The sequence below is a fragment of the Dasypus novemcinctus genome, chromosome 24 (assembly GCF_030445035.2).
Source record: "Dasypus novemcinctus isolate mDasNov1 chromosome 24, mDasNov1.1.hap2, whole genome shotgun sequence".
Lineage (NCBI taxonomy): Eukaryota > Metazoa > Chordata > Mammalia > Cingulata > Dasypodidae > Dasypus > Dasypus novemcinctus.
Genome location: NC_080696.1, coordinates 25459533 through 25483509, shown reverse-complemented (window position 1 = coordinate 25483509; position 23977 = coordinate 25459533). Strand labels below are relative to the sequence as shown.

At 38.9% G+C, this 23977-nt stretch overlaps 1 long non-coding RNA gene across 1 annotated transcript in view; it reads left to right on the top strand.

The window, feature by feature from the left end:
* Positions 1 to 23977, top strand: part of LOC131275752 (uncharacterized) — a 73248-nt gene that overhangs the window by 20022 nt on the left and 29249 nt on the right. Inside the window, exon 2 of the long non-coding RNA XR_009183168.1 lies at positions 11397 to 11528. This is a non-coding gene — a long non-coding RNA (uncharacterized lncRNA). The remainder of the gene's footprint in view (positions 1 to 11396; positions 11529 to 23977) is intronic.

Sequence of the window (23977 nt, the reverse complement as noted above, 5' to 3'; positions counted from 1 at the left end):
TCTCACAAGGGGTTGCGCGGTTCGGCTGACGGGGTCGCCCGGAGAAGCAGGCAACGAAGGGGTCGCCCAGAGAAGCAGGCGACGAACTGGGGACAAGGGAGGCCAGGCCCTTGTCGGGGGCTCTCAGGACTGGAGGGGGCACAGCAGAACAACTACCGCGGAGACAAGGTAAACACGCAAGTCCACTTTATTGAGGGAGAGGCAACAGTTTTATAGGGGCTGGGGAAGGCTGATTGGTCGAAGCCACGCCCTGTTCTGATTGGTTGCCGGCGAAAGGTCAGTGGGCGGTACTGGACGGGGGAGGGGTGGTGGTTAGGGATTGGCTGTCGCTGTTGCTGGGGGAAGGGGCAGGGTTTAGGGATTGGTGGCTGCTGTTGCTGGGGTGGAGGGCAGACTGGATTTTTCCGCCCACGCCTGGCTGTTGCTGCTGTCGGGGGAAGGGAAAAGGGCAGACTGGATTTTTCCGCCCACGCCTGGCTGTTGCTGCTGTCGGGGGAGGGGAAAAGGGAAGATTGGAATTTTCCGCCCTGCGCCTGCGCAGGGAGAAAGAAGAAGAAGGGTGCCGCCCCACAAGCATCGTGTGGAGCCATCCGGGAGGAGGGGCGGCCGCGGAAGCATGGCTGCCGAGAAGGGGAGACCCGAGGGCACTCTGCGCCCATGCCGAGCTCCCTTCAGGGGTGGCGGTGAGTCCGACCAGCCACCCTATTATGGGGGCAGCGGCTTGGCCTGCCGCGGCCGCTCCCCTGCCAGGCCAGCAAACCACACTTCAGCCCGAGGGGTGACCGCATAATTCAGTACTTCAGAGGTGTGTAAATGCACATATTGTACCTTATCTTCCTGTGAATCAGAACTGCACCTGAATGTTTACACACCATTGAAGAGTAGTTCCTGCTTACTGGCAAAGGAAACCTCTTCTTCCACGTGCAGTTTGGGAAAACCCACTATGTTGGACATCAATCTTCACAATGAAATGAAGCAACATTGAATTATTGTTTGATGAATTCTCACTGTTACATGCTACCTTGTAGAGAGAGCTCTAGAGTATCATTTGTCAGCTTGTCATGTGGATAAAATGTATGGATTTTGCCTTCAAAATTCTATCACTTTTTCTTCTCAGCATGCAATGTGCATACATTCTTTGAACTATCCCTATCCTTACCCCAAACCCTAACCTCATTTTATGTAAATTGAATTTTTCTTCTTTCAATTTCCATAAAGAATAAAATGAAATAGTAAAAATGTCTTTTCAAATTTTTGGATATTTGTCCTAGGTTGCTGTAGTTTAATAGTATGTTGTCAAGGCTACCCAGATGCAATGAAAGCCTAAAATTTAAACCTGTAACTGTGAGGTGATAGCATACTAGACAGATATACTCCTGGAGCCTTAAGAATACCTTAGCCACCATCAATGTATTTCATATGATGAAAAAAGAGTAAAAACCTAAATATATCTTTTACAGTCTGAATTCTAAATAAGATTATGACCTCTTAGTAGATAATTCTCTTCTGCCCTCCTTATTTTCCTTTCCCTCTGGGGTCACTTCAGTTTCTACCATATTATGGTATAACCAATTTTCATTGTTATAGGTTCCAAATCATTGTTTTGTTTTTGTTGTTTTTTCATTCTTCATATCAGAGTTCTTCATTAATTAAAAAAAATACACTAAGTGGTTGGTGTTATACAGTAAATCTCCTGGTTTAACAATTAATCACCATTGCCTTCATTGTATGGTACCAACCCAATTTCCCTTTGGCAATCAGCATCAATCCCCCTGGCCAATAAACTTTCATGTTTCTATAAGTGAATGAGTAAGAAAAATATTGGCTATGGCTGCCTGACACAAATCTCTTCTCCTTTTTTTTTTTTTCAGTTCTTTTTTTTCAAATTCTACTAAATTTATTCATTTTTTAAAAAGATATTACATTAAAAAAATATGAGGTCCCCATTTGCCCCCACTGCCCCCACCCCACAACTCCCCCCCAAATAACACTCTCCCCCATCATCATGTCACATCTATTGCATCTGGTGAGTACATCTCCGGGCATCGCTGCACCCCATGTCCCATGTTCCACACCATAGCCCACACTTTCCCACGTTCCATCCAGTGGGCCATGGGAGGACATACAACATCTGGCAATTGTCCCTGGGGCACCACCCAGGACAACTCCAAGTCCTGAGAATGCCTCCACATCTCTTCTCTTCCTCCCCTTCCCTGCACCCAGCAGCCACCATGGCCACTTTTTCCACATCAATGCCACATTTTCTCAATTATTAACCACAATAGTTCATGAATAGAATATTATTAAATCCACTCTGATCCTTACTGTACTCTTCCTTCCTGTGGAACTTGGCTTGGTTTTGTCCATTCCACATCTATGTCAAGAGGGGCTTTAGATTCCACATGGATATTGGATGCAATCCTCCTGCTTTCAGTTGTAGGAACTCTAGGCTCCATGGTGTGGTGGTTGACATTCTTCGACTCCATGTTAGCTGAGTGGAGTAAGTCCAATAAATCAGAGTGTAGGACCTGAACTCTGTTGAGGTCAGGGCCTGGCTATCATATTGTCAGTCCAGAGATTCAAATCCCCTAGATATATCTTAAGCCCCAGCCCAACTACAATTCCAGTAAAGTAGCATGAAAGGCTTGTGAAAAGAGATCCCATCTGAGTCCAGCTCCATCACGCAGAAACACCAGCTCCAAAGAAGGGCCAACTGACATGGCAGTGAACTCCATCTGCCATGACCATAGAACCTGTGGGTCTCTTTAGCCCTCAAAAGAACCAATACCTGGGGTTGTATCTACTTTATCTGTCTCTGAGACTCTGCTCAGGTGTGCATAAGGGCAATCCTTCTGACAAACTCCAGACTCATTTTTAGAGACTCATAGCCATATAAACCCTTTTGTCCTTTCCATTTCCCCCTTAATTTAGGTCAAACAGCATTTTTAACTCCTGTTTTTATATGTAGACAGGGATATTCTGCTGGTCCACGCTGAACCTTTAATTCAAGGTCATTTTCTAGTTGCATCATCAGCTGTAATGATCAGTCGGTGCCAGGGAGGCTCATCTCCGGGTGTCATGTCCCATGCTGGGGAGAAGGCATTGCATTTACATGCTGAGTTTGGCTTCAAGACTGGCCACATTTGTGTAACACGGAGGCTGTCAGGAGGGAACTCCTAGGCACAGTGTTCCTCTAGGCCTTGTTCTTACTTCAGGTGTATAGGGTCATAAGCATAGTCATTAGTATCAGGGGCTCACTGTTGGACCCTCATTCCTTCCTGATCCTTACTGTTGCACCTGGGGGACTGTCGCTGCTCCCCTAGGGACCATGACAGAGCCCCCCAACCCCAGGCAGGAACCCAGTACCCCCCCCCAGCTGTTGTTTTTAATTTTTTCCACTATGAGTATATCCAAACATTTCCATGCCCCCTGGACATATGCCCTGTATAACTCCCTGTCAACCATATATCGCCTGTCCATAACATCCCATACCAGTATTCCTCTGCTGCCATTGTTGAAGCACTCTGTGATCCAAAACTTCCTCACAAGTGAAGCCCAATATAATTTCAGGTTCCCTTACTAGTAAAATGGAATATAGCGATGAGTTTAAAGGTTAGATATAGAATACATATTGATTAGGAAAAATTCTACATCCTATCTTTTTCTTTTCTTTTTTCCTAATTATTGAGCTTCTCTTCACAGGAGCCCTAGATCACAGTAATTCATATATACAATATACAGTACTCCCACACATCCACCACAAAACCTTTTCCCTTCCACAGCGATAATCTTTTAACTTATTCATATCATATTTACTGAAACTGATGTACAGACTCTGAGACAATAGCTTTCAAACAAGGTGACATCTGTGCTTACATTGTGGTCCATACTTTAGGATATACAGTTTTCTAAATTTTTTAGTTATCCTATGTTTTACATTATGGTTTACATTATTAGTCTGTCATCCCCTATATGTTTTTGGTGTAATACTACATGTTTTATATTCATCCTTGTGTACTCTCGCGAAACTCCTCTCTTGCCTCCACATTTACCTTGGTTCCATCCATTCAACATCCATTTCCCCTCTCCTTTGGGGCCCATCTCCATTTCCCGAGGAGCCATGTCCAGAGATACTTGCCACAGTGTTCAAGGCCTGACATACTCAACTGCCCTAATGCCCTGGGAGCCACCCTTTCTATCGAGAGATACAGTTCCCTCTATTTGATGGCATTAATCCATCCCCACTCTCCATGTGATGGGTCCATGATGTGGGTCCATCCCCACTCTCACTACTTGGGTCTCTACCCGATGGTACAACCCACCCTGGCAAAATGAGCATTCAGACATTCCCCGGAAGTCTGTCCCACGTCAGACCATCCCCTCTGAGCATCCTAAACAGGTAATGCTCCTAATTATATTTTGATACAGTTTTCTCAGCATTTTATTCTCAACCAACACCTGGCACTCTCCTATGTTTGTATTTTGCCCCTTCCTCCCCCCAATTTTTTGGGCAATATTACCCCTCCGCCCATCCCCAGTCCCCCTCAAACCCGCAAAGCCCCACCCAAAGCAACCCCTTGCCCTCATTTTATCTCTTCTTTGTGCTCATACTTACCGCCAGCTCATCATAGATTCCACCCCTGCAGACGTCAGCTCACATCCTTCCTCCACCCCCCGATTTCCTGTAAGCATATCTTCCAATCTCTAGCTCTCTGAGGCAGCTTGCTTATTTCACATCATTGAGGTCATGTAGTATTTGTCCTTCAATGCCTGGGTTGCTTCACTCAACATAAGGTTCTCAAGATTCATCCATGTTATCACGTGTGTTTGTAGTGTATTTGTTCTTAAAGCCAAGTAGTATTCCATTGTATGTATATACCACATTTTCTTGATCTACTCATCTGTTGGGTTGATTCCAACTTTTGGCAATAGTGAACAATGCTGCTATGAGCATTGGTGTACATGTATCGGTTTGTGTCCTTGTTTTCAGTTCTGCTGGGTGTATACCCAGCAGAGGTATTGCTGGGTCATATGGCAAATCTAGGGTTAGTTTTTTGAGAAACCGCCAAACTGTCCTTCAGAATGGTTGTATCCTACTGCATTTTCACCAGCAGCGGATGAGTGTTCCCATTTCTTCACATCCTCTCCAGCATTTGTATTCTTCTGTTTTTGTCATAGCTGCCAATCTTATGGGAGTAAGATGGTATCTCATTGTAGTTTTGATGTGCATTTCCCTGATAGCTAGAGATTTGGAGCATTTTTTCATGTGCTTTTTAACCATTTGTATTTCTTCTTTGGAGAAGTGTCTGTTTAAATCTTTTTCCCATTTTTTAAATGGGTTGCTTATCTTTTTATTTTCAAGATATAGGAGTTCTTTATATATGCAAGTTATAAGTCTCTTATCAGATATATGGTTGCCAAATATTTTCTCCCATTCTGTGGGTTCCCTTTTTACTTTCTTGACAAACTCCTTTGAGGTGCAGAAGGCTTTAATTGTGAGGAAGTCCCATTTATCTATTTGTTCTGTTGCTGCTCGTGCTTTTGATGTGATATTCATGAAGCCATTTCCTATTACAAGGTCCTGTAGATGTTTCCCTACACTGCTTTCCAAGGTCTTTATGGTCTTGGCTCTTATATTTAGGTCTTTGATCCATCTTGAGTTGATCTTTGTATAAGGTGTGAGATGGTAATCCTCTTTCATTCTTCTACATATGGATATCCAGTTCTCCAGGCACCATTTGTTGAATAGGCCATTCTCTCCCAGTTGAGAGGGTTTGGTGGCTTTATCGAATATTATATGGCTATATATATGAGGTTCTATATCAGAACTTTCAATTGATTCCATTGGTCTTTGTGTCTCTCCTTATGCCAATACCATGCTGTTTTCACTACTGTAGCTTTGTAGTATGTTTTGAAGTCAGGAAGTGTGATTCCTCCAATTTTGTTTTTCTTTTTCAATATGTCTTTGGCTATTCGGGGCCTCTTTCCTTTCCAAATAAATTTCATAGTTAGTTTTTCTAGTTCCTTAAAGAAGGCTGTGTTGATTTTTATTGGGATTGCATTAAATGTGTAGATCAGTTTTGGTAGGATAGACATCTTAATAATATTTAGTCTTCCTATCCATGAACAGGGAATATTCTTCCATTTATTTAGGTCTTCTTTGATTTCCTTGTACAGTCTTGTGTAGTTCTCAGTGTATAAGTTTTTTACATCTTTAGTTAAATTTATTCCTAAATATTTGATTTTTTAATTTACTATTGTAAATGGTATTTGTTTCTTGATTTCCTCCTGATCTTGCTATTGGTGTACAAAAATGCTACTGATTTTTGTGCATTGATCTTATAACCTGCGACTTTACTAAACTCATTTATGAGTTCTAGAAGCTTTGTCATAGATCTCTCAGGGTTTTCTATGTATAGGATCATGTCATCTGCAAATAATGAAATTTTGACTTCTTCCTTTCCAATTTGAATGCTTTTTATATCTGGTTCTGACTCAGTGCTCAAGCAAGAACTTCTAAGACAATGTTAAATAGAAGGGGAGACAGTGGGCATCCTTGTCTTGTTCCTGATTTTAGAGGGAAGGATTTTAGGATTTTTCCATTTTAAACAATGTTGGCTGTAGGTTTTTCATATATACTCTTTATCATGTTTAAAACATTTCCTTGTATTCCGATCTTTTGGAGTGTTTTTATCAAGAAAGGGTGCTGTGTTTTGTCAAATGCTTTTTCTGCATCTATAGATATAATCATGTGATTTTTTTCCCTTCAATCTGTTTAAATGGTGTATTACATTGATTTTCTTATATTGAACCATCCTTGCATACCTGGAATGAATCCCACTTGGTCGTGATGTATAATTTGTTTAATGTGTTGTTGAATACGATTAGCGAGTATTTTGTTAAGTATTTTTGCATCTAGGTTCATTTGAGAAATTGGTCTGTAATTTTCCTTTCTTGTGGTGTCTTTGTTTGGCTTTGGTACTAGAGTAATGTTGGCATCAATGAAGGAGTTAGGCAATGTTCCTTCTGTTTTGATTTTTTGGAAGAGTTTTAGCAGGATTGGTGTTAGTTCTTTCCAGAATGCTTTGTCGAATTCACCTGTGAAGCCATCTGACCTTGGGCTCTTCTTAGTTGGGAGGTTTTTAATGACTGATTGTATCTCTGTACTTGTGATTGGTTTGTTGAGATCATCAATTTCTTTCATCAATATAGGCTGCTTATGTGTTTCTAAGAATTTGTACATTTCCTCTGAATTGTCATTTTTGTTGGAATATAGTTTTTCCAAGTATCCCCTTATGATAGTCTTTATTTCTGTGGGGTCAGTGGTGATATCTCTTTTCTTATTTCTTATATTGTGTATTTGCATGTTCTCTCTTTTTTTCTCTGTTAGTCTCAATAAAGGTTTGTCAATTTTATTGATCTTCTCAAAAAACCAGCTCTTGGTCTTGTTTATCTTTTCAAGTGCTTTCTTATTTTCTATTTCATTTAGTTCTGCTCTTATCTTTGTTATTTTCTTCCTTCTTCTTCCTGTTGGATTACTTTGTTGTTGTTTTTTTCCTAATTCCTCCAAATGTGCAGTTAGTTCTTCAATTTTTGCTCTTTCTTCTTTTTTGATATATGAATTTATGTCTATAAATTTCCCTCTCAGTACTGCTTTTGCTGCATCCCATAAATTTTGGTATGTTTTATTATCATTATCATTTGTTTCAAGGTACTCATTGATTTCTTTTGAGATTTCCTCTTTGACCCACTGTTTTTCTAAGAGTGTGCTGTTTAATTTCCAAATCATGGTGTGAAATCTGGGCCTCTGTCCCTTGCAAATTTCCAGCTTGACTCCACTGTGGTCAGAGATATTGTTTTGTATGATTTCGATCTTTCTGAATTCATTAAGCCTTTCTTTCTGGCCTATCATATGTTCTGTCTTGGAGAGTGATCCATGTGCACTTGAGAAAAATGTATATCCTGCTGTTTTTCAGTGTAATTATCTATATATGTCTATTAGATCCAGCTCCTCTAATATACTGTTCAAATATTTTGTTTCTTTAGTGATTCTCTTTTGAGATGTTCTGTCCAGAGTTGATAGTGAAGTATTAAAATCCCCCACTATAATTGTAGATGCATCTATTCTTTCACTTAGTTTTACCAGCGTTTGTCTCACATATTTAGAGGCACCCTTGTTAGGAGCATAAATATTTAAGATTGTTCGATATTCTTGACAGATTGTCCCTTTCACTAATATGTAGTATCCTTCTTTGTCTCTCACAATTGTTTAGCATTTAAAGTCTATTTTGTCTGATATTAATATAGCTACTTCTGTCTTTTTTTTGGTTATTGTTTGCTTGTATGATTGTTTTCCAACCATTCATTTTCAGCCTGCATGAGTCTCTGGGTCTAAAATGTGTCTCTTGTAGACAGCATATAGCTGGGTCATATTTCCTTATCCAATGCCCCAGTGTGAATCTTTTGATAGGTGAGTTTAACCCGTTGACATTCAGTGTTATTACTTTCAAGGAATTATTTGTTTTAGCCATATTTTGATTGGGCTTGTGTTTGTCATATTTTGTTTGTTTGTGTTTTTTTTCCCTTCCTCTCCTCCAATTCTGCCTGTCCTGTTTTTTCCTTTCTTCCTGCAGAACTCCCTTTAGAATTTCTTGAAGGGGAGTTTTCTTGTTGGCATACTCTTTTAGTTTCTGTTTATCTGTGAATATTTTGAACTCTCCATCATTTTTTAATGCTAGTTTAGCTGGATAGAGTATTCTTGGTTGGAAATTTTTTTCCTTTAGTTCCTTGACTATATCATACCTCTCCCTTTTTACCTCCATGGTTTCAGATGAGAAATCAGCACTTAATCTTATGGAGCTTCCCTTGTATGTGATGGTTTTCTTTTCTCTTCCTGCTTTTAGAATTTTCTCTTTGTCTTGAGTGTTGGATAATTTGACAAGTATATGTCTTGGGGTGGGCCTGTTGGGGTTTATGACGATTGGGGTGTGCTGTGCTTCTTGGATATGTACATCTGTCTCATTCAGTAATTTGGGAAGTTTTCAGCCATTATTTCCTGCAACACTCCTTCTGACCCCTTTCCCTTCTCTTCTCCTTCTGGGATGCCTATAATACGAATGTTTGAGCGTTTTGCATTGTCCTTCAGGTCCCTAATTCCTAGCTGGATTTTTTCTATCTTTTTATCGATGAATTCTACTATCTGTTTGATTTCTGATGTACTGTCTTCCACATCACTAACTCTCTGCTCTGCCTCTTCTAATCTGCTGATATTTGCTGCGAGTGTATTTTTGATTTCTTGAACTGTGTTGTTCATTCCCATCATATCTGTTATCTTTTTGCATATGTCTGCAATTTCTCCTCCAAGTGTTGTCTTCATGTTGTTAACCTCTTCCTTTACTTCATTAAATTTGTCGGTGATAAATGTTCTGAAATCTTTAATTACTTAAAGATGTGGGAAGTTCTGCTCCCCTTCCTGGTTTTGAGTTTGTTCATTGGATTCAGCCATGTTTTCCTGATTACTGGTTTGGTTTGTAGTTTTTTGTTGCTGTCTGGTCATCATTTTATCTTGACGGGTTTAATCAGTTCCTTAGCTTCTTTGTCTAGTCTTGGAGATTAATTAGCTGTTGTTTTTGCGTAAGTGTTATATCTTCTCTTTGTCACTTTGTTCTTCTTATTCTTATTTCTCCTTGCTGGTTGAGTTCACTTTAAAGGAAAGTATTAGGGCCAGAGAAAGGCAATTGTGTAAGCAAGGAAAACGTGTAAAGTAGTATTGGTGATAAATGTTAACAGAGCAACAATATGAGATCTGGGAGGATGGATATTAGATTCATGTAAGTTGTGTAGAGTTATAGCAGTAGGTAGATTACCTATAATGAGGTAGTCAACTGAATATGGGAGGAATATGGTATGAATTAAAAAGCTATTTTTTTTGTGAGAAAGGGAAAAAGAAAAGAAAGGCAATAGTTTCAAGAGTGCATAAAAGACAGAAAACAAAACAAAGGTATTAGAAATTAAGAGTTAGACACTTTGGGGATCAAAGAAAGTGAGGTGGGATATAGGAGAGACAGTAGATTATGGGGGATATCAAGATGTAGGGGAAAGGGTATAGTGTAGGTAGCCAAGATCAATTCACACAGAAATGAGGCAGCAGAGGATGAGGAAACCCAGCAAATGTGAAGTGTTCCCTGCAGCACCTATTGTATAATTAAGGTAAAATAAAATAAGAAGAAAATGAGGGACAAGAAAGAGAAGAAGAAAAAAGAGGGAAGAAAGGAAGAAAGAAAAAGGGGGTGGGTAAAGGGAGGGGAACAAGTAGGGAAAAGAAAAAAAAGGTATAGAATAACTATAACAGCAACAACAACCACAAAACCCCTAAATAACTGAAAGAAAAAAATAGACTTTGGGGGATACGCTGGGAGAAAAGACTAGGAGATAATGCAATGTTAGCAATCAGGACATTAAAAAAATAAAATAAATAAAATAAATAAAATAAAATAAAAAATGCTAACGTTGAGGGCCAGGACATTCAAGGACCTCAGATGGACCTCAGGGAGGGATGGATTCAGGGATGGAAAGTCTGAGATATTGAAGACTCAAGAGGTGTGAGTCTCTGGGGTGTGGGCCACCAGGGTTTAAGGGACTCAGACCTGGCAACCTCAAATCTGGTTAACAGGGAGCCTGGGAGCACCACAGTGCAACACAGCCTTCAGGGATCCCTGCAGCTGGGTGCCAGCCCTATGGATATGGTCACATCCGCAAACTCTAATGTGTCTGAACCCCACAATTCACTCACTTACTGGGGTCTGTTCTGTTGATGTATCACCAATTCGGCTTCAGGACACCTCCCACCCTGTAAGCCCCTGGAACAGCCACCTGGGGGCGCCTCTACACTGCAGCCAATTTAATGATGCAGATCAGTAGCCAGGCCCAGGGGTGGGGCTACAGCTGGAAATGCCCATAACAGAGTCCAAAACCGAAATTCCCACACTTCACAAAATATTCCCCTAATCGGCTTCCATATGTCTCCCACCCTGCCAGACCCTGTAACAGCCTCCTGGTGCCGTCTCTTTATTGCTAGCAATTTAAGTCCGCTGCATATCGGCAGCCAGGCTTTGGGGGGCTGGGCTCTAGGCGGAAGTACTATTATTTGTGTCCACAATCAAAAATTTCCCGCTTCACAATAAAACTCCCGTTTGTCTCCCCAAATCGGTCTGCAAAGGCCTCCTGTCCTGTTAACCCCCCAATAGTGCGCTCAGGACTTATGAATTCCCCAGAACCGCGGAGCCTCCAGAAATCGCCACTGCAGCACAGGTGCCACGGCTCTACCCACCCCAGGAGGGAGCGTCCTGCCTGCAGCTCCCACCTCCGTTTAATAGAGTCTCAATTATATCTTATAGATGAATTTTCTTTGTTACCTTCCCACCAAATCGATGTCCAGACACTTCCTGCCCTGCAAAAATCCCGAAACAGCCTGGTCCCGAAGAACCTCCAATGCTGCCCAGCCGCTTCTTTGCAGGAGAGATTATCAGGTAAGCTCACTCAGCCACCATCTTGCCCCGCCCCCTCTTCTCCTTTTGGATACTGGTTCTTCTCAATAACACCCAGGTGCTTTTCATGACATGAAAATACTGGTTCCATAAGATCGGTCATAGGAAATGTACATTGTTAAAAGAATAATCAAATTGTGTCCCTGGGGTATTTAAAACTTGGACTGACACAATCTCTCTTCATTGATAGATGTGAATATAAAATTTAGGAACTGACTTTGTATTATCAACATGTGATCAAGTCAGGTCTAGTGAGTATCTGAAAAACTTATGCAAAGAGAAAAGAGAGATACAAGATGACAAAAAATGCCAGGTACCTGTTATTTCACTTTTGTATTCTTATCTAGTAATAAAGCTGGGACCTTTTATAAGAAGGCAACACTTACCTTGATATATAAATCTTATTTTGAGGGAATAATAAGGCAAAAAAATAATTTTAAAGTAAAATAATATTTCATAATTGCAATGATATAAGGGTTGATAAGGGCTAATTGATTTGTTTTTTTCTTATAACTCTGAAGTGGTGAAATTTATACTAAAGTTGGCCATAAATATGAGGGATGATTTCTGAGCTCTCAATTCTATTACATTGGTTTATATGCCTGTCCTTGTGCCAGTACCAGGGTGTTTTGATTACTGTGGCTTTGCAATACATTTTAAGATCAGGAAATGGGAGTCCTCCACCTTCATTCTTTTTCAAGATGGTGTTACTTATTTATGACACTTATTCTTCCTTATAAATTTGATGATTGGCTTGTCCCTTTCTGCAAATAAAGTTATAGGAAGTTTATTGAGATTTCATGGAATTCATAAATTGCTAAGGGTAGCCTTGGCAACATAACTTATTCAGTCTTCAAATCCATGAACAGTAAATATACTTCCATTTATTTAGGTTTTCTTTATTTCTTTCAGCCTTTATGGTTTTCTGTGTATAAGTCCCTTATATCCTTGTTAAGATTAATCCCTAGATATTTAATTATATTAGTTGCTATTAGGAATGTATTTTTTCTTGATTTCTTCTGATTTTTCATTGCTAGTGTATATAGAAACACTACTGATTTTGAGTGTTGATCTTGTACCCCACCACTTTATTGAATGCATTTATTAGCATAAGGAGCTTTCCTGAGGTTTTTTTTCCAGGAACTTCTGTATATAGGAGCACAGCATCTGCATACAGGGAAAGATTTACTCCTTCCTTTCCAGTTTGGATGACTTTTGTTGCTTTTTCTTACCTATTTGCTCTGGCAAGAACTTCCAATACAATGTTAAATAACAACAGTAACAGTGGTCATCCTTGTTTTGTTCCTCATCTTAGAGGGAAGGCTATCAGTCTTTCACCATTAAGCAGGATGTTAGTTGTAGGCTTTTCATATATGCCCTGTATCAGGCTGGGAAAATTTCCTTCTATTCTTGTCATTCTAAATGTTTTTATCAACAAAGCATGGTGGATTTTGGTCAAATGCCTTTTCTGCATTGAATGAGATAATCATGTGTTTTTCTCTTCATTCTGCTAATGTGATGTATTACATTATTTGATTTTCTTATGTTGAACCAACCTTGCATATCAGGCATAAATCCTACTTGATCATGGTGTATAATTCTTTTTAATATGCTCTTGGATTCAGTTTGCTAGTATATTCTTGACGAGTTTTGCATCTATATTCATAAGACATATTCTTCTTTAGTTTTCTTTTCTTATGGTATCTTTATCTGGCTTCAATATGAAAGTGAGATTTGCCTCATAGAATGAGTTAAGGAGTGTTCTCTCTTCAATTTTTTGAAAGAATTTGTGCAGAATTGGAATTAAGTCTTCTTAGAATATTTGGTAGAATTCCCTGTGAATCCATCTGGTTCTGGGCTTCTCTTTGTTGGGAGGTTTACTGTTTCAGTCACTTTAGTAATAACGGATTTGTTGAGATCTTCTATTTCTTCTTAAGTCAATGCAGGTAGTTTGCATTTCATCTATTTTATCTAATTTATTGGCATACAGATATTTATAGTATTCACTTATAGTCCTTTTTTTATTCCAATGGGGTTGGTAGTACTGTTCCCATTTTCAATTCTGATTTTCATCATTTGTATCCTCTCCCGTTTTTCTTTGCCAGATACCTGAATGTTTATTGATTTTGTTGATATTTTCAAAGAACCAAATTTTTTTTGTTACTAAGAAGAGTTTATTGAGAAATGGTGAAAAGAACAGAGCTTGCTGAGAAATGCATGAGAAGGAAAATACACATCAAAATTTGATGTGAATCTTCTAGGCAGAGAAAATGGGTTTTAGCTTGTGTGGTTATTATTTAAGCTATTAATTATTCCTCCTCTTGCTAATGCTAAGGGGAGGGGGCCCATATGTTATTGAATATCCCACCAATGGTGGGGGCCAATAGTGTCACCTGTTTGGAATATCCAGGACCCCCCTCAATTCTGGGACCTTAAAGTCAAAGTCAAGGTCTTGGCAGCTTCTGACTGCCATGTTGTCTGCTGGCCATGTTGTCTGTCAACCAAGTTGTCTGCCAGGCCTGCTGCTTTCCTCCTTTCATTATAATAACCTGCCTCAACTCCCCCCTCAAACAGTTCATGCCCTTATTTTTCAGGGGATATTGAGGGGCATTGGTCATTCTTCTGTAGGTACTTCCTGTTGAAGAACCAAATTTTGATTTTGTTGATTCTTTTGTTGTTTTCTGTTTCATTTATCTCTACTCTCATATTTAGTTCCTTTCTTCTGCTTACTTTTGGTTCAGTTTATTCTTTTTCCCCTAGTTCTTCTAATTTTGAGGTTAGGTCACTGATTTGAGGTATTTTTTCTTTTTCAATGTAAGCATTTAGATTTAGAGTGTGAGGTTAATTTCACCGTTAAATTTCTTGAGCCTGATAACTACACCTAAGGTGATTAAATAAGTGACTGTCCTTCCTCAGAAACATACAAGGAAGCGTTGTGTTTGAGGATTACATGTACAACCTGCTTTCAAATGTTCAGAAGACAGACAGACAGATAGATAGATAGATAGATAGATAGATAGATAGATAGATAGATAGATAGATAAATATAATGATATAGCCAAAATGGAAAAATGTTAAAATTTGTAGGTCTGCAGATCTGGGTACCTTGGGTGTGGGATTATGTTGGAGTTCTCTGTTTGGGGTTTGTATTATTTCTGCAACTGTCCTGTAGATTTGAAATTATTTCAATATAAAATGTTAAAAAAAAATATGTTGCTAAAGAGTCAGATGCAAGCTAGCAATCCTTGTGGCCAATGCAGCCCTTGTATGAACAGCTAAAAGAGAAAGATGAGAGTGAATCCAAAGATCACACAGACAGAATGTACATGCTTGAAATCTAAAGACTTGAAAATACTAATATTTCTCCCTTAGTTTTAAAAATGAAATTAGTAAAGTGAGTTGAATCTCTATGCGGGGACTGTCATAACCCCTGTTACACTCTAACACACTTTCAAGACCAGGCAGACACAATTCAAGGAGGGCACTGACAGTTGGAGTCTTATCTGATCACCATTACCTGGCTTAGGTGTCCCAGGCCACAGAATGAAAAGTTTATGTGGCCAACTTTGGGGGTCTGCAAGTCCTCTACTGTGAAACCTCCAAACAAGTAATCCAGATGGTTCAGTACAGGAAGACATTTATCTCTTTCTTTCCTAAGGCAGTCAGGAAAAATCTAGGGTGGCTATCCCTGCTGGTCTTCAGAGCTAAGTCCTTATCTCCTGGGTCATGAGATGTGATCACATCCACTGAGGTCTGCCTTGGTTGCCAGGCAGTGGGAGGTTCCTGGCAGGATGCTCACCATTGGGTTCTATCTTGTGTTGTGGCAACAGGTTCCTGGCAACCTGAGGTGACTCAGCAGAGGTCTTGGGAGCCTTGTATGGTCTGCTGATAGTCATGGTGGCCTGTGCAATCCTGATCTTGGTGGCCTTGTGCCAGGTGTTGGCAACTCTGCCAGAGGACTTTATACAAAGCCCAGATCTCCAAGGAATGCTGTGGGAAATGGTGGCTTGAATAGTTATAGTGGGGTTTTTTTTTTATTATTAAATCTTATAATGATGGAAGGAGAGACAAAAAACTGGCCACTGACATTTCTGCTCCTCTAGAGGGAACACAACAAATTGTTGATAAATTTCACCACATAGAAAAAGAATTTGGAGGCTTTAAATCAACTATAACAGAAGCCAAACTCAAGAATGAAGTATCAGAAATTGTACATGTGAAGCCCATGAATGAAGAACTGGGAAGCCACAACTCTTTACTTGGACTTAAAGTAGATGAGTCTAGAAAATCATGTAAAGGAGACATATCTAAATGTTTACAAGAAGTTCACCTGATGGCTGACACTACAAGCAAAACTCTGACCTTAGAAGACTCAACAAGGCAAATCAACATCAACTAGTTCCAACCAAATCATCCTTCAAAATCTCTCAGGTGAGTGTAGAGCAGTTTCCCACATCAGTGACAGGGGCTTTGGAGGAAAATTCCAGGCTTGAAAGAAGCATAAAACTCTCTTCACAGGAATCTCAGAAATGGAAGGGAAAGTTGGGCACATTTACTAAAGAGAGAAAAATCTCAGAAAACTCTAAACTACCTATGGAGCCAGTTCTTAGTAATAAAGTGGCTCAGATCAAACCTCCAGGTGAGCATTTGCCTAAGATTTGTGATTCAGATGCTGTTCTTAAAGATAATATAGATCTTGGGAACATGGAATTGGGTGTACTGAAGACATCAGAAAATGGAGACCTCATAGTGGGAGAATCCAAAGGAGTGTTGATTGCTGGTGTATGGTAACAGAAGAAAAAATTATTTTAAAAATCTAAGGAACTACACTACACAGAGAACCTTAAGTAAAACCATGGTCTTTAATTAATAGTACAATTGTAAAAGTGTGCTATGATGAACTGTAACTGATGTTCCATTTCAAGGTGGTAGTGGGGTGGTATATGAGAATCCTGAATTTTATGCGTGCTTATTCTGTGTACCATAGCTTCTCTAATAAAGAAAAAAATGGTCATTATACAAATAAAATGACAGGAAAAAGAAAAACAAACAAAAGGTAGGAAAAATAGAACAAACACCAAAATAAAAGATTTAAACCCAACCATATAAATAATTGTATTAAAGATAAATTTTCTAAATTCAAGTAAAAGGAAGAGGTTGATTTTATTTTAAGGAGCAGAGCCAATTATATTATTTCCACAAGAAACCCACTTTAAATTTATAAACATAGTTTATCATGTAAAGATCAATATACAGAAATTTGGAATGGCTGTGTTAACATTAGAAAAACTACACTTTGGAACAAAGAAAATTATGAGGGATAAGGAGCAACATTTCAATATAATAAAGAGTTCAATTCACCAAGACTAAATATTGTTTAATTCAAACTACATGAAATAATGTTGCTACTACTGAATGGAAAAACAGAAAAATCAATAATTTTATTTGGATATTTCAAAACCCTCCCTGAAAAAAAATAGAAAGCAAGCAGAAATTCATTAAAAATATAGAGAAGACTTAACCTATATAATCACTACCATAACCAAAATATACTTATAGAACACATAGCCAAAGAACTGCCGAATAAAATGTCTTTGCATGTGCATGCATTCCACAAAATAGAGTATACTCTGAGTCATGAGACAAATTTCAAAAATTACAAGTGATTGAAATCATGCAAAATATATTATTTTAACCAACGGAATTAAACAAGAAAACTATATGGATCTACTTCAGAGTGGCAGGAAGCTCAAATCATAGACAGTGGTTTCATTTCATTCTTGTACTTCTTCATTTCTTGTATACCAGTAGTATGTAGCAGCAGGGTCACTTTAGAAAAATAATTATAATGTACAGCAAGGCAAGGATGATCATAATAATTGCTTCATCATCATGATATTTTGTATCAAATGCTTAATCAAAATTTTCCTTGGGACTGAAATAAACTGACAACCTATTAAAATTTGGTTAATCTGTATACTGAAAAAATATTGGTATTATAAGAAACAGCTGCCTTGATATTCTATATCAGAGAGTGATACCTCCCCACAATTGTCAAACTCAGCATGTTTACAAACTAGGAATTCTGAATAAAGTGATGGCTTCATCCCTTTGTGGACACTGGTACAGGTATGTGCTGTAAGTCTTTCTTATAGCTTCTACCAGATTAGTGGTCATTACCAGTTTGCCTTTAAATTGGGAAAGTAACATACCAAGACTTTGAACTATTTTACTAATTAGTGGTCCAACAAAAATCACTTAATTAGAATCAGGGCTTAAAAATTATGGTGATCAGTTCATAAGTGAACTTTTGACCAGAAGTTCCTCATGAAGATTCACCTGGATAACAAGTGGCCAGCTGAGAGCAGAGATCATTTCTGAACCTTCCAGCCCATTGCTCATAGAACCAAACAATCATTTGTGGTGGGCTGATTACATAGAGGCACTATTGATTTGTTCTCAAATAGATCCTTACTGTGGATGTGAATTTTCATTCCTTATCTGTAATTTTTTAAAAAATCCGTATCACTATGGAGTTACTGAATGACTTCTTTGCCATTATGGGATCTCACACAATATTGTTACTGAAGAACTCGTTTTACAGCAAAATATGGTGAACAAAAGGCTGACACACATGACAATCAGGTGACTTGATGAAATTAACCTAATGATGACTCAGTCATGACCCTACCTGGAAAACAACTCTCTGGAAAGGATATTTCTATCTTTCCATTTAGATTCTGAGTTCATCTCCAGTGTTTAAGCAGCATTTTCATTACCGTACATGTCTACTAAATGTTAGATGAATTTATATCTGAATTTATACCTGAATAATTTAAAAGAGTATTTATTGAAGTATCTTTAAATTTTCTTCTTAGGAAAAAATAACACTGTTGACCAAATAAAGATACATGTTTCATAAACCCAACTAATTTGAGATATGTAGAAGACAAAGTATTAATAAGCAAGTAGTGAACCTATACATCATAGAGCAGATAGCACAGAAAGTGCATGCAATAAAAAAAATATAAGATAAAGTTTCTGTTCATGAGTAGTTCACATTCTAGTTAGAGAACTAACAAATAACTGCAATATAGATGAATGATGTATGTCTTCTGAAAGTACAATATGAATAAGCATTCATTATTTTTAATTCCTAGGAGACTCGAGAACAACTTCACAAAGCAGTTGCTATTTCAGCTGGATCTTGATAGATGCATAAGCAAGCAACATAAAGAGAATAATAAGTGGCCTTGTGAACAAATTATATAAAGATCATTTATATAACAAGAAAGAACTGCAAAAAACATGGTGTAGTTAGAGACAAGTGAGTTTAGTTAAGTATGTTTGGATAGAGAGAAACACGTGCTAAGACTGGAAAGGTTGATTGCTGCCAGATAGTGGAAGCTTCTGTAAGCCATGCTGAGTAATTTGGGATTTTCCCTGAAGGAAAAACTGGAGGATTTCCAACTGGAAAATCACTTTCCTGCCTGTGCAAAGCATATGCTACAGCAGGGAGAAACTGGATAAAGAGAGGTAAACAAGATGGAGAAAAGGAGACAAATCGAGCAGCATTTAGGGGATAAAATTGCACATCACCTCTCTAAGATATGCACAGAAAGAATAAGGCAAAAAGAACTATAATTTTTTTTAATTTTATTTTTTTAATTCATTTTTTAAAAATATTACATTAAAAAAATATGAGGTCCCCATTCACCCCCACCGCCCCTACCCCACCACTCCCCCCCACAGCAACACTCTCCCCCATCATCATGACACATCCATTGCATTTGGTGAGTACATCTCTGGGCACCTCATGATCAATGGTTCACATCATAGCCCATACTCTCCCACATTCCATCCAGTGGGCCATGGGAGGATCTACAATGTCCGGTAATTGTCCCTGCAGCATAACCCAGGACAACTCCAAGTCCCAAAAATGCCTCCATATCTCATCTCTTCCTCCCATTCCCCACACTCAGCAGCCACCATGGAAACTTTTTCCACACCCATGCCACATTTTCTTAATTACTAACCACAATAGTTCATGAAAGAATATCAGTAAGTCCACTCTAATCCTTACTGTATTCCTCCATCCTGTGGACCTTGGATTGGTTGTGTCCATTCCACATCTATGTCAAGAGGGGTCTTAGATTCCACATGGATACTGGATACAATCCTCCTGCGTTCAGTTGTAGGCACTCTTGGCTCCATGGTGTGGTGGTTGACATTCTTTAACTCCATGTTAGCTGAGTGGAGTAAGTCCAATAAACCAGAGTGTAGGAGCTGAAGTCTATTGAGGCTCAGGGCATGGCTATCATATGGTCAGTCCAGAGATTCAGATCCCCTAGATATATCTTAAACCCCAGCACCAACTACAATTCCAGTAAAGTAACAGGAAAGACTTATGAAGAGATCACATCTGAGTACAGCTCCATCATGCAGAAACACCAACTCCAAAGAAGGGCCAACTGACATGGCAGTGAACTCCATCTGTCATGACCATAAAACCTGTGGGTCTCTTTAGCCCTCAGAAGAACCAACACCTGGGTTTGTATCTACTTTGTCTGTCTCTGAGACTCTGCTCAGGTGTGCATAAGGGCAATCCTTCTGATAACCTCCAGACTCTTTTTTAGAGACTCATAGCCATATAAACTCATTTGTCCTTTCCATTTCCCCCTTAATTTAGGTCAAAAAGCATTTTTAACTCCTGTTATATGTAGACAGGGATATTCTGCTGGTCCGCATTGAACCTTTTATTCAAGGTCATTTTCTAGTTACGTCATCAGCTGGTACTTGGTAGTGGTCCCTCGGCGCCACGCAGGCTCATCCCTGGGTGTCATGTCCCACGCTGGGGGAAAGGCAGTGCGTTTACATGCTGAGTTTGGCTTCGAGACTCGTCACATTTAAGTAACACAGAGGCTGTCAGGAGGGAACTCTTAGGCACAGTGCTGCTCTAGGCCTTGTTCTTATTTCAGGTGTATAGGCTCACAAGCATAGTCATTAGTATCAGGGGCTCACTGTTGGACCCTCATTCCTTCCTGGTCCTTGCCATTGCACCCGGGGGACTGCTGCTGCTCCCCTAGGGACCACGACAGAGCCCCCCCCGGCCAGAAACCCAGCACCCCCCCAGCTGTTGTTTTTAATTGTTTCCACTATGAATATATCCAAACATTTCCATGCACCCTGGACACATGCCCTATATAACTCCCTGTCAACCATATGTCCCGTCAATAACATCCCATACCAGTATTCCTCCGCTGCCATTTTTGAACCACTCTGTGATCCAAAACTTCCTGAAAAGTGAAGCCCAATATAATGCCAGGTTTCCTTAATAGTAAAATGGAATATAGCGATGAGTTTAAAGGTTAGATATAGAATACATATTGATTTGGAAAAATTCTAAATCCTATCTTTTTCTTTTCTTTTTTCCTAATTATTAAGCTTCTCTTCACAAGAGCCCTAGTTCACAGTAATTCATATATACAATATACAGTACTCCCACATATCCAATATAAAACCTTTTCCCTTCCACAGCAATAATCTTTTAACATATTCATACTGAATATATTGAATAACATATTCATATTTACTGAAACTGATGTACAGATATTGAGACAATAGCTTTCAAACAAGGTAACATTTGTGTTTACATTTTGGTTTATACTTAAGGCTATACAATTTTATAAATTTTTAATTATCTTATGTTTTACGTTATGATTTACATTAATAGTCTGTCATCCCCTATATGTTTTTGTGTAATATTACATGTTTTTATCCATCCTTGCGTACTCTTGTGAAACACTTCTATTGCCCTCACAGTTACGTTGGTTCCATCTATTCAATATCTATTTCCTCCTCCCCTTGGGGCCCACAGGGACAGTCAATCGTCATTTCTTGAGGAGCCATATTCAGAGATACTTGCAACAGTTTTGAGGGTTTGACATGTTCAACTGCCCTAATGCCCTGGGAGCCACCATATCTCTTCAGAGATACAGTTCCCTCTATTTGATGGCATTAGTCCTCCCCAGGATGTGGGTCTACCTTCACTCTCATTATATGGGTCTCTACCCAATGATATAACCCACTCTGGCAAAATGAACATTCACATATTCCCTAGGAGTCTGTCCTGTGTCAGATTATCCCCTTTAAGTATCTTAAACAGGTAACTTTACTAATTATATTTTGAAAAGGTTTTCTCAACATTATACTCTCAACCAACACCTGATAATCTCCTATGTTCGTATGTTGCCCCGCCCTCCACCCAATTTCTTGGGCAATATTACCCATCCACTCATCCCTAGTCCCCCTCAAGCCTGCAAAGCCCGACCCAAAGGTAACCCTATGCCTCCATTTTATCCCTTTCTTGTACACATACTTACCTCCAGCTTATCATAGATTTCACCCATGTAGATGTCAGCTTACATCCTTCCTCTATCCCCTGATTTCCTGTAAGCCTATCCAGTCTCTAGCTCTCTGAGGTAGATTGGTTTACTTATTTCATATCATTGAGGTCATGTCGTATTTGTCCTTCAATGCCTGGGTTGCTTCACTCAACATAAGGTTCTCAAGATTCATCCATGTTATCACGTGTGTTTGTAGTGTATTTGTTCTTAAAGCTGAGTAGTATTCCATTGTATGTATATACTGCATTTTATTGATCCATTCATCTGTTGATGGGCATTTGGGTTGATTCCAACTTTTGGCAATAGTGAACAATGCTGCTATGAACATTGGTGTGCATATATCAGTCAGTGTCCCTGTTTTCATTTCTGCTGGGTATATACCCAGCAGTGGAATTGCTGGGTCATATGGCAAATCTATGGCTAGTTTTTTGAGAAACCACCAAACTGTCCTCCAGAATGGTTGTATCCTTCTGCATTCTCACCAGCAGTGGATGAGTGTTCCCATTTCTTCACATCCTCCCCAGCATTTGTATTCTTCTGTATTTTTTCATAGCTACCAATCTTATGGGAGTAAGATGGTATCTCATTGTAGTTTTGATTTGCATTTCCCTGATAGCTAGAGATTTGGAGCATTTTTTCATGTGCTTTTTAGCCATGTGTATTTCTTCTTTAGAGAAGTGTCTGTTTAAATCTTTTTCCCATTTTTTTAAATGGGTTGCTTATCTTTTTATTTTCAAGATATAGGAGTTCTTTATATATGCAAGTTATAAGTCTCCTATCCGATATATAGTTGCCAAATATTTTCTCCCATTGTGTAGGCTCCCTTTTTACTTTCTTGAGAAACTCCTTTGAGGTGCAGAAGGCTTTAATTTTGAGGAAGTCCCATTTATCTATTTGTTCTTTTGCTGCTCATGCTTTTGGTGTGATATTCATGAAGCCATTTCCTATTACAAAGTCTTGTAGATGTATCCCTACACTGCTTTCCAAGGTCTTTATGGTCTTGGCTCTTATATGTAGGTCTTTGATCCATCTTGAGTTGATCTTTGTATAAGGTGTGAGATGGTAATCCTCTTTCATTCTTCTACATATGGATATCCAGTTCTCCAGGCACCATTTGTTGAGTAGGCCATTCTTTCCCAGTTGAGAGGGTTTGGTAGCTTTGTCGACTATTATATGGCTATATATATGAGGTTCTTTATCGGAACTTTCAATTAGATTCAATTGGTCTGTGTGTCTCTCCTTATGCCAATACCATGCTGTTTTCACTACTGTAGCTTTGTAGTATGTTTTGAAGTCAGGTAATGTGATTCCTCCAAATTCATTTTTCTTTTTCAATATGTCTTTGGCTATTCGGGGCCTCTTTCCTTTCCAAATAAATTTCATAGTTAGTTTTTCTAATTCCTTAAAGAATGCTGTGTTGATTTTTATTGGGATTGAATTGAATGTGTAGATCAGTTTTGGTAGGATAGACATCTTAATAATATTTAGTCTTCCTATCCATGAACAGGGAATATTCTTCCATTTATTTAGGTCTTCTTCGATTTCCTTGTACAGTCTTGTGTAGTTCTCAGTGAATAAGTTTTTTACATCTTTAGTTAAATTTATTCCTAAATATTTGATTTTTTTGACTATTGTAAATGGTATTTGTTTCTTGATTTCCTCCTGATCTTGCTCATTATTGGTGTACAGAAATGCCAGTGATTTTTGCGCACTGATCTTATAACCTGCGACTTTACTAAACTCATTTATGAGTTCTAGAAGCTTTGTTGTAGACCTCTCAGGGTTTTCTATGTATAGGATCATGTCATCCACAAATAATGAAATTTTGACTTCTTCCTTTCCAATTTGAATGCCTTTTATATTTGGTTCTGCCTCAGTGCTTGAGCAAGTACTTCTAAGACAATGTTAAATAGAAGGGGAAAGAGTGGGCATCCTTGTTTTGTTCCTGATATTAGAGGAAAGGATTTTAGGATTTCTCCATTGTAAACGATGTTGGCTGTGGGTTTTTCATATATACTCTTTATC